The following is an 8830-nucleotide window of genomic DNA, read 5'->3' as shown; positions in this document are numbered from 1 at the left end:
AACCATCATTCTCAGCAAACTATCACAAGGACAAAAAACCAAACACCACATGTTCTCACTCATAGGTGGAAATTGAACAATGAGAACACTTGGACACAGGGTAGGGAACATCACACATGGGGGCCTGTCATAGGGTGGAGAGCAGGGGGATGGGTACATTAGGAAAAATACCTAATGTAAATGATGAGTTAATGGGTGCAGCAAACCAACAAGGCACATGTATACCTATGTAATAAACCTGCACGTTGTGCACATGTACCCTAGAACTTAAAGTAAAATTAAAAAATAAATAACTATAGCTACAATCATTTGTTAAGAGATACAGTTTACAAAAGGATGTAAATTATGACATGAGATACATTAAGTATAAGTGGGGGAAGTAAAAATGTAGCTTTTGTAGGCAAAGTTAACTGGTTATCAGCTTAAAATCATCTGTTATAACTATAAGATGTTTCATGCAAGTCTAGTGGTAACCACAAAGCAAAAACCTACAGTAGATACACAAAATATAAAAATAAATATTCAAAACACACCACCATAGAAACTCATCACCATCAAACCATGAAGAAAAACAACAAGAAAGGAAAAAAATGAACAAAAGATCTATAAAACAACCAAAAAAAAAGTAACAAAATAGTAATAGTATATCGTTACCTATAAATAATTACTTTAAATGTAAATGGATTATATTCTTCAATCAGAAGCTGTAGAGTGGCTGAATAGATTTTTTAGAGACCAAGGCACAACTATATGCTGCCTACAAGAAACTCACTCCACCTTCATGGACACAAATGCACTGAAAGTGAAGCGATGGAAAAGGATATTCTACTAAATGGAAACCAAAAGAGATCAGGAGTAGCTATACTTAGACAAAATATCATTTATGTCAAAAACTATAATAACAAGCAAAGAAGGTTATTATGTAATGATAAAGGGGTCAGTTCTTCAAAAGGACATAAGAATTATAAATATATACATCCAGTATCAGCACACCTACATATATAAAGCAAATATTAAATGATCTGAGGGGAGAGAGAGACTACAATACAATAACAGTAAGGTACATCAATACTTTACTTTCACTATGGACAGATCATTCAGACAGATAATCAATAAGAAAACTTTGGACTTGAACTATACTTTAAACCAAATAAACCTAACAGACATATGTAGAACATTTCATCTGAAAGCAACATAATACACATTCTTCTCACATGCGCATAAAACATTCTTCAGGATAATTTGTTAGGTCATAAAACAAATCTTAACAAATGTAATAAGATTTAAATTATAGGAAGTATCTTTTTTCACCACAATGGTATAAAACTAAAGATCAATAAATAGCATAAACAATCTCAAAAATGTATAAATATGTAGAAATTTAAAAACATGATCATGAATAACCAATAGGTCAAAGGAGAAATTAAAAGGTAAATTTTAAAATATCCTCACACAAACAAAAATAAAAACACAACATCCCAAAACTTCTGGGATGCAGCCAAAGCAGTTTTAAAAGGTAAGTTTACAGCAAAAAACACCTACATCAAAAAAGAAGAAAGATCTCAAATAAACAACCTCACATTATACATCATGGAACTAGGGAAAAAAACACTAAGTGCAAAGTCAGCAGAAGAAAGGAAATAATAAAAGTCAGAACAGAAATAAATGACATAAAAACTAAAAAAGAATCAATAAAACTACAAGATTTTTTTAAAAACTTTGTTACACTAAAAGAAAGAAAGAAAGAAAGACTCAAAGAAAATCAGAAATGAAAGAGGCAACACTACAACTCATATCATAGAAATACAAAGGATCATAAGAAACTATTATGAATAATTCTGTGTCAACACATTAACTAACCTAGAAGAAATGGATAAATTCCTAGAAATATATAACCTACCAAGACTGAACCATAAAGAAACAGAAAATCTGAATAGACCAACAACAAGTAGAAAGCTTGAATCACTAACAAAAAAGCCCAGAACCAGATAGCCTCATGGCAAATTCTTCCAAACATTTAAAGAAAAACTAATACAATTTCTTCTTAAACTCCCTTTAAAACTTGAAAAGGAGGGAACACTTCCAAACACATTTTATGAGACCAGCTTCACCCTGACACCAAAGCCAGAAAAGGGCATTGCAAGAAAAGAAAATTACAGACCAAATATCTCTAATAAACACAGATGCAAAAATCCTGAAAAGAATACTAGAAAACCAAGTTCAATAGCACATTTAAAAAATAATATTTCACAATCAAGTAGGATTTATCCCCATCCTAGCAAGGATGATTGAACATACTCAAGTCAATAAATGTGATACACCACATTAACAGAATAAAATACAAAAATTATATGACTATCTCAGTACATGCAGAGAAAGCATTTGACAAAATTCATAATCCTGTTATGTTAAAAACTGTCAGTAAACTATGTGTAGAAGGAAGGTACCTCAATATAATAAAAGACATATAGGACAAGCCCACAGCTAACATCACCCTCAATGGTGAAAAGCTGAAAGCTTTTCCAGTAAGATCAGAAAAAGACAAAGTTGCCCACTTTCAGCACTTCTATTCAATATTTGATCCTTTAAACTCTTTATGAAAGATGGCTATTAATTCAATGTTCAGCAAAACTGTAGTAAGTCCCAACCAAGGTGTAAGGCACTATTATAATAAATAAGAATACAGTAATAATAAGAAATACACGTTGCTCTAGCCTTTATAAAACATGTAGTTCAAAGTAGAAGAAAGGACTTTTAATTAGTTATTAGGCAAATAGGACAATGAAACAAAAGACATAGCTCAGAAACAAATATATACTTCCCTCACTGACCGCCGACCACCTGCCTCACCAAGCGCACAACCTGTTGCCGCTCCGCAGAAATGCTTCGTCTACCCACAGTCTTTTGCCAGATGAGACCGGTGTCCAGGGTACTGGCTCCTCATCTCACTTGGGCTTATGCCAAAGATAATTTTGGTGCAGATGCCTGAGCCTTAATGCTTCAAGGTATAGAACTTTTAGCCGATGCTGTAGCCGTTACAACGGGGCCAAAGGGAAGAACAGTGATTATTGAGCAGAGCTGGCGAAGTCCTAAAGTAACAAAAGATGGTGTGACTGTTGCAAAGCCAATTGACTTAAAGGATAAATATAAAATATACTGGAGCTAAATTTGTTCAAGATGTTGCCAATAGCACAAATAAAGAAGCTGTGGATGGCACTACCACTGTTACTGCACTGGCACACTCTATTGCCAAGGAAGGCTTAGAGAAGATTAGCAAAGGGGCTAATCCAGTGGAAATCAGGAGAGGTGTGATGTTAGCTGTTGATGCTATAATAGCTGAACTTAAAAACCAGTCTAAACCTGTGACCACCCCTGAAGAAACTGCACGGATTGCTACAGTTTCTGCAAATGGAGACAAAGAAATTGGCAATATCACCTCTGATGCAGTGAAAAAGGTTGGAAGAAAGGGTATCATCACAGTAAAGAATGGAAAAACACTGAATGATGAATTAGAAATTATTGCAGGCATGAAGGTTGATCGAGGATATATTTCTCCATACTTAACTAATATATCAAAAGATCAGAAATGTGAATTCCAGGATGCCTATATTCTGCTGAGTGAAAAGAAAATTTCTAGTGTCCAGTCCATTGTACCTGCTCTTGAAATTGCCAGTGCTCACTGTAAGCCTTTGGTCATAATCACTGAAGAGTTAATGGAGAAGCTCTAAGTACACTCGTCTTGAATAGGCTAATGGTTAGTCTTCAGGTTGTGGCAGTCAAGGCTCCAGGGTTTGGTGACAATAGAAACAACCAGCTTAAAGATATGGCTATTGCTACTGATGGTGCAGTGTTTGGAGAAGAGGGGTTGACCCTAAATCTTGAAGACGTTCAGCCTCATGACTTAGGAAAAGTTGGAGAGGTCATTGTGACCAAAGATGATGCCATGCTCTTAAAAGGAAAAGGTGACAAGGCTCAAATTGAAAAATGTGTTCAAAAAATCATTGCGCAGTTAGATGTCACAACTAGTGAATATGAAAAAGAAAACCTGAATGAACTGCTGGCAAAACTTTCAGATGGAGTAGCTGTGCTGAAGGTTGGTGAGACAAGTGATGCTGAAGTGAATGAAAAGACAGACGAGTTACAGATGCCCTTCATGCTACAAGAGCTGCTGTTGAAGAAGGCATTGTATTGGGAGGGGGTTGTGCCCTGCTTTGGTGCAATTCAGCCTTGGACTCATTGACTCCAGCTAATGAAGATCAAAACATTGGTATAGAAATTATCAAAAGAACACTCAAAATTCTAGCAATGACCATTGCTAAGAAAGCAGGTGTTGAAGTATCTTTGATAGCTGAGAAAATTATGCAAAGTTCCTCAGAAGTTGGTTATGATGTTATGGTCGGAGATTTTGTGAATATGCTGCAAAAAGGAATTACTGACCCAACAAAGCTTGTGAGAACTGCTTTATTGGATGCTTCTGGTGTGGCCTCTCTGTTAATTACAGCAGAAGTTGTAGTCACAGAAATTCCTAAAGAAGAGAAGGATCCTGGAATGGGTGCAATGGATGGAATGGGAGGTGGTATGGGAGGTGGCATGTTCTAACTCCTAGAGCAGTGCTTTATCTTTATTAATAAACTGTGACAGGAAGCCCAAGGCAGTGTTCCTCACCAATAACTTCAGAGAAGACAGTTGGAGAAAATGAAGAAAAGGCTGGCTGATGTTAAGGAAATCACAAAAACCATCAGTTACTGGTTTCAGTTGACAAAATATATAATGGTTTACTGCTGTCATTGTCCATGCCCACAGATAATTTAGTTTGTATTTTTGAATAAAAAGACATTTATACATTCCTGATGCTGGGTAAAAGAGCCATGTACCAATGTACTGCTTTCAACTTAAATCACTGAGGCATTTTTACTACTGTTCTGTTAAAATGAGGATTTCAGTGCTTGCCACCACCAGATGAGAAGTTAAGCAGCCATTCTGTGGAGAGTGAGAATAATTGTGTACAAAGTAGAGAAATATCCAATTATGTGACTATCTTTGTGTAACAAAAATTTGTTTAAAGTTAAAAAAAAAGAAACAAATATATACCTGATTTATGATAAAATTAACACATGGTAAGGATGGTCTTTTCAATAAACTGGATATTAAAGATACATATCTTGATGTACTCATTTTACAACATAAACAAAAACCACTTTTACATGAATAGTATAAAACAATAAGCTTCTAGGAAAAAAAAAAAAAACAAGAGAATAAAGTCATGATTTGGGGGTAGATAACAATTTCTTAAATAAGACAGAAAATCCACAAAGAAAAATCTTGACAAATTATACCTTATTAAAATTGAGAACTTCTGTTCTTCAGAAGGTTCTGTGAAAGGTAAGCCAAAGACTAGGAGATGATATTTGCAACGCACACATATTCAACAACAGACAAATATACAAAATAGATTACAAAAAGAATATAAAACAAACCTCTAACATATCAATGGAGTGTGGTAGGGGAGGCAGCCCAATAACAAAGTGAGCAAAGATTTGAACAGGAATTTTACAAAAGAAGATATATAAATGGCCGATATATAAATGGCCGATATATAAATAGCCAATAAAAAGACATTTATCCTCATTAGTCACCATTATGGAGATGCAATTTATAAAAACACAATGAAGATACCACTATACACACATCAGAATGAATAAATAAAATATTGGAAATACCAAATGTTGACAAGAATGCAAATTCACTAAAATTTTCATACACTCATGGTGGGAGTTTATTTTTTATTTATTTAATTTTTAATTTTTAATTTCTGTGAACACATAGTAGGTATATATATTCATGGGGCTGGTGGGAGTTTAAATTACTAGAACCCATTTAGGAAACTGCTTGACAGTGTCTACTAACACTGAACATATGCCTACCCATGACCCTGCAAATTTACTCCCAGAAATCCACCTAATAGAAATACATAAATCTTTCAGAAATAAAAAGCAGATACAAGCATAAAAGAATGTTCATTACAGCAGCAGCAGCCATGATAGCCAGAAATTAAAAATGACACAAATGACAATGAACATTAGAATGGATTAAACACATCGTGGTATATTCATTCAAAGAAACAGGAAAGAAAGACCACTGCCATTCACACCATGAATTTTACAAACGTAATATTGAGTCAAAGAAGACCCCAAGAAATACAGACTGTATGGTTTCATTTAAGTGAAGTTCAAGAAAATACAAACTAATCTGTGGCACTAGAAGTCAAGATATTGGTTACTTTGAAGGAGCTTATTACTGGAAGAGGGAACAAAGGGGTTTTTGGAGTGCTGGTAATATTATATTTTTTTATCTGAATAGGTGATAACATGTATGTGCACATTTTATGAAAATCCATCTCTCTCTCTCTCTCTCTCTATATATATATATACACACACTCATGATTTGTTCACATTTTTGTGTGATGCTGTACTTCAATTAAAAGTTTATTTAAATGAAAAGAAAATTAGAAGTTTGATGAGAGTTTTGGAAATTAACAGGATGATATGCAAGTATATCACAGAAGACAGATAAAGTCAGGACAGGCATCCTAAAGGACATACTATTTAAATTGAACTATAGGAATTATCCAGAAAAAAGTAGGTATGGTGTCAGTGGCAGGGAACAGGAAGAGTAGAGATGGAGAGACTCTTTGGGGAAAGAAAGGATTTGAGCAGAAACCTGGACACATGAAAAGGGCATAGCTCATTCAAGATATGGAAGGAAGCCTGATGCAAGTAAAAAGATCTAGGGTAGGAATGGCATGAAATGAGGCTGAAGACATAGGCAAGGTCTAGGCCAGACAGGGCCTTACATGCCATATCAAGGGTTTCAAGTTCTATCTTAAATGCAATGGAAAGTTATAGATAGACTTTTAGTACAGGCCTGACATGACCTGGTTTTATTGTTAGAAGATGGCTACAGCATGGAGAATTGATTAGAGGGAAGAAAGACTGGAATTGGAGAGACTGTTTAAGAGACTGTCACAGTACCCCAGGTAGGAGATGATGATGGATTCCATTAGCCTGGACAGAGGGAATAGAGAGAAAGAAATGTAGGATGTAAACTGATGATGGGATATAAGCTATAAAGAAAAGGTACAAGTCAGGGCGGTTTCCCAGAGGTCTTTCCAGACAATTGGGTGGATGATAATACCAGCTATTGAGATAAGGAATCCTGGAGAATGGTTAGATCAAAGCAAAAGGATGTGTTCCATTTTAGACATATTGACCTTGAGATCTTCCGCAGGACATCCAAGAGGAGGTCTTAAGTAAGCATTTGACACATAAGTCGCAAATTCAGGACAGAGGCCTGAATTGAAGGCATAAGTCATTAGTGATTCTACTTCTTGTTGGCAATAGAATGTGTGACGGAATTATTTTTCAATATTAACATATGCTTTGTTTTTGTCCAAAAATTCTTTTACCCTATAAACTACCCCCATTCAGGCAACAAAACTTTACCATATTAATTGTATCCAAAAAAAGGGCCAAATTCTAGACTTCTAAGTCAAAGCTCTGAAGAACTTGAGGCCCAAATTTTGCATCATAAACAACAGATTCAAAATAATACATAATCAGTTAGAATTAGTTTTCCTGCCCCAGAAAAGATAAAGGGTTTGAGGGCTGGGACAGAAAAGAGTTGAAGAAGTGACAAAAATCTACACTTAGGTGGTTTCTCTGATAAGGGGCCCTATTTATTACCCCTCTACCCATAACTGCCCTGGGCTGACTCTTAGGAAAGGGAGAGAAAACAATGGACACCTCAGATATGCAATCAGCTTAAATATGGAGGAAGCTATGTCTCAGTTCTCATGTGAATCCCAGGGAGTTGATAGGGTCTTCAGAGGGCAGGGTAACTAAGCTATAGCAGACCGGTCCCAGACAGCCTGAGTGTTCCATGCTCCAGTGAGGCATGTGAAAATAACAGAAGTTGCTGAGAGAGAGAAGTGAGCGCTAAAGACCTATTGGTCAATATGAGAAAAACGTAACAGCCATTTCAATGGATTGATGAGCAAAAAGAAGATGGAACAAAGATGTACCAAACAATATAAAAGTCTTATTAAAATACTATTACCTTGCCCCAAATCTACACATGTCAGATGCTAGCTCTTGCTAGAAAAATGCTGCATTAACAAACTATCCCAAACTCAGTGTCTTAAAATAATAGCTATTTAGCAAATGTGTCTGCAGGTTTGCTGGGAGTTAGCTGATTTGGCTGATGTGATGGTGGGTAAATTCTGCTGGACATGTCTCTCACCCTTTTTCTAGGACTGGTGGACTAGTTGAGGCTTGTTTCTCTTATGGTGCCAGTGAAGGTACAAAGGTCAGCATATCCAAATCTGCATATGTTTCAAACCTCTAATCACATTACACCTGATAATATCCTATTGATATATGCTTGCTAATATCCCGCTAAGTCCCGTGGCTGAATCTGGAGTCAAGAGCTCAGAATAGCCTTGTCCAAAGTTATTCAGTAAAGAGAAAGGTGAAGAATTGGGGCTATTGATTCTGTGTCTACCACATCCATACTTAGATGAAATCCCTGGAAGTGGAGGAAGGAAATATCTATGATTTAACCACAAAAGATACAAATTAGTGACAGAAAAATAAAATCACATTGCTTGCATACCCAGGATTTTGAATTGGGCTTTGATAGGAATATTACAATAGGGGCATAAACAAAATGCAAAAAGAACCCAAAGGAAAAATCTCATTCTGACATCAGAATGACATCACAAATAAGGTGACATTTGATGAATGTCCTACGAAAGATGATTAGAATTTTGAAC

The 8830-nt window shown here is 35.7% G+C and overlaps 1 pseudogene across 1 annotated transcript; it reads left to right on the top strand.

The window, feature by feature from the left end:
- Window positions 1-2881: 2881 nt before the first annotated feature.
- On the top strand, window positions 2882-4599 carry LOC105544590 (annotated as a pseudogene). Its single transcript, XR_001006791.1, has one exon. The product of XR_001006791.1 is annotated as a 60 kDa heat shock protein, mitochondrial pseudogene (transcript).
- Window positions 4600-8830: the final 4231 nt, after the last annotated feature.

This window comes from Mandrillus leucophaeus, unplaced genomic scaffold (genome assembly GCF_000951045.1).
Source record: "Mandrillus leucophaeus isolate KB7577 unplaced genomic scaffold, Mleu.le_1.0 Scaffold301, whole genome shotgun sequence".
NCBI lineage: Eukaryota > Metazoa > Chordata > Mammalia > Primates > Cercopithecidae > Mandrillus > Mandrillus leucophaeus.
This window is presented reverse-complemented; position numbering and strand designations above follow the sequence as displayed.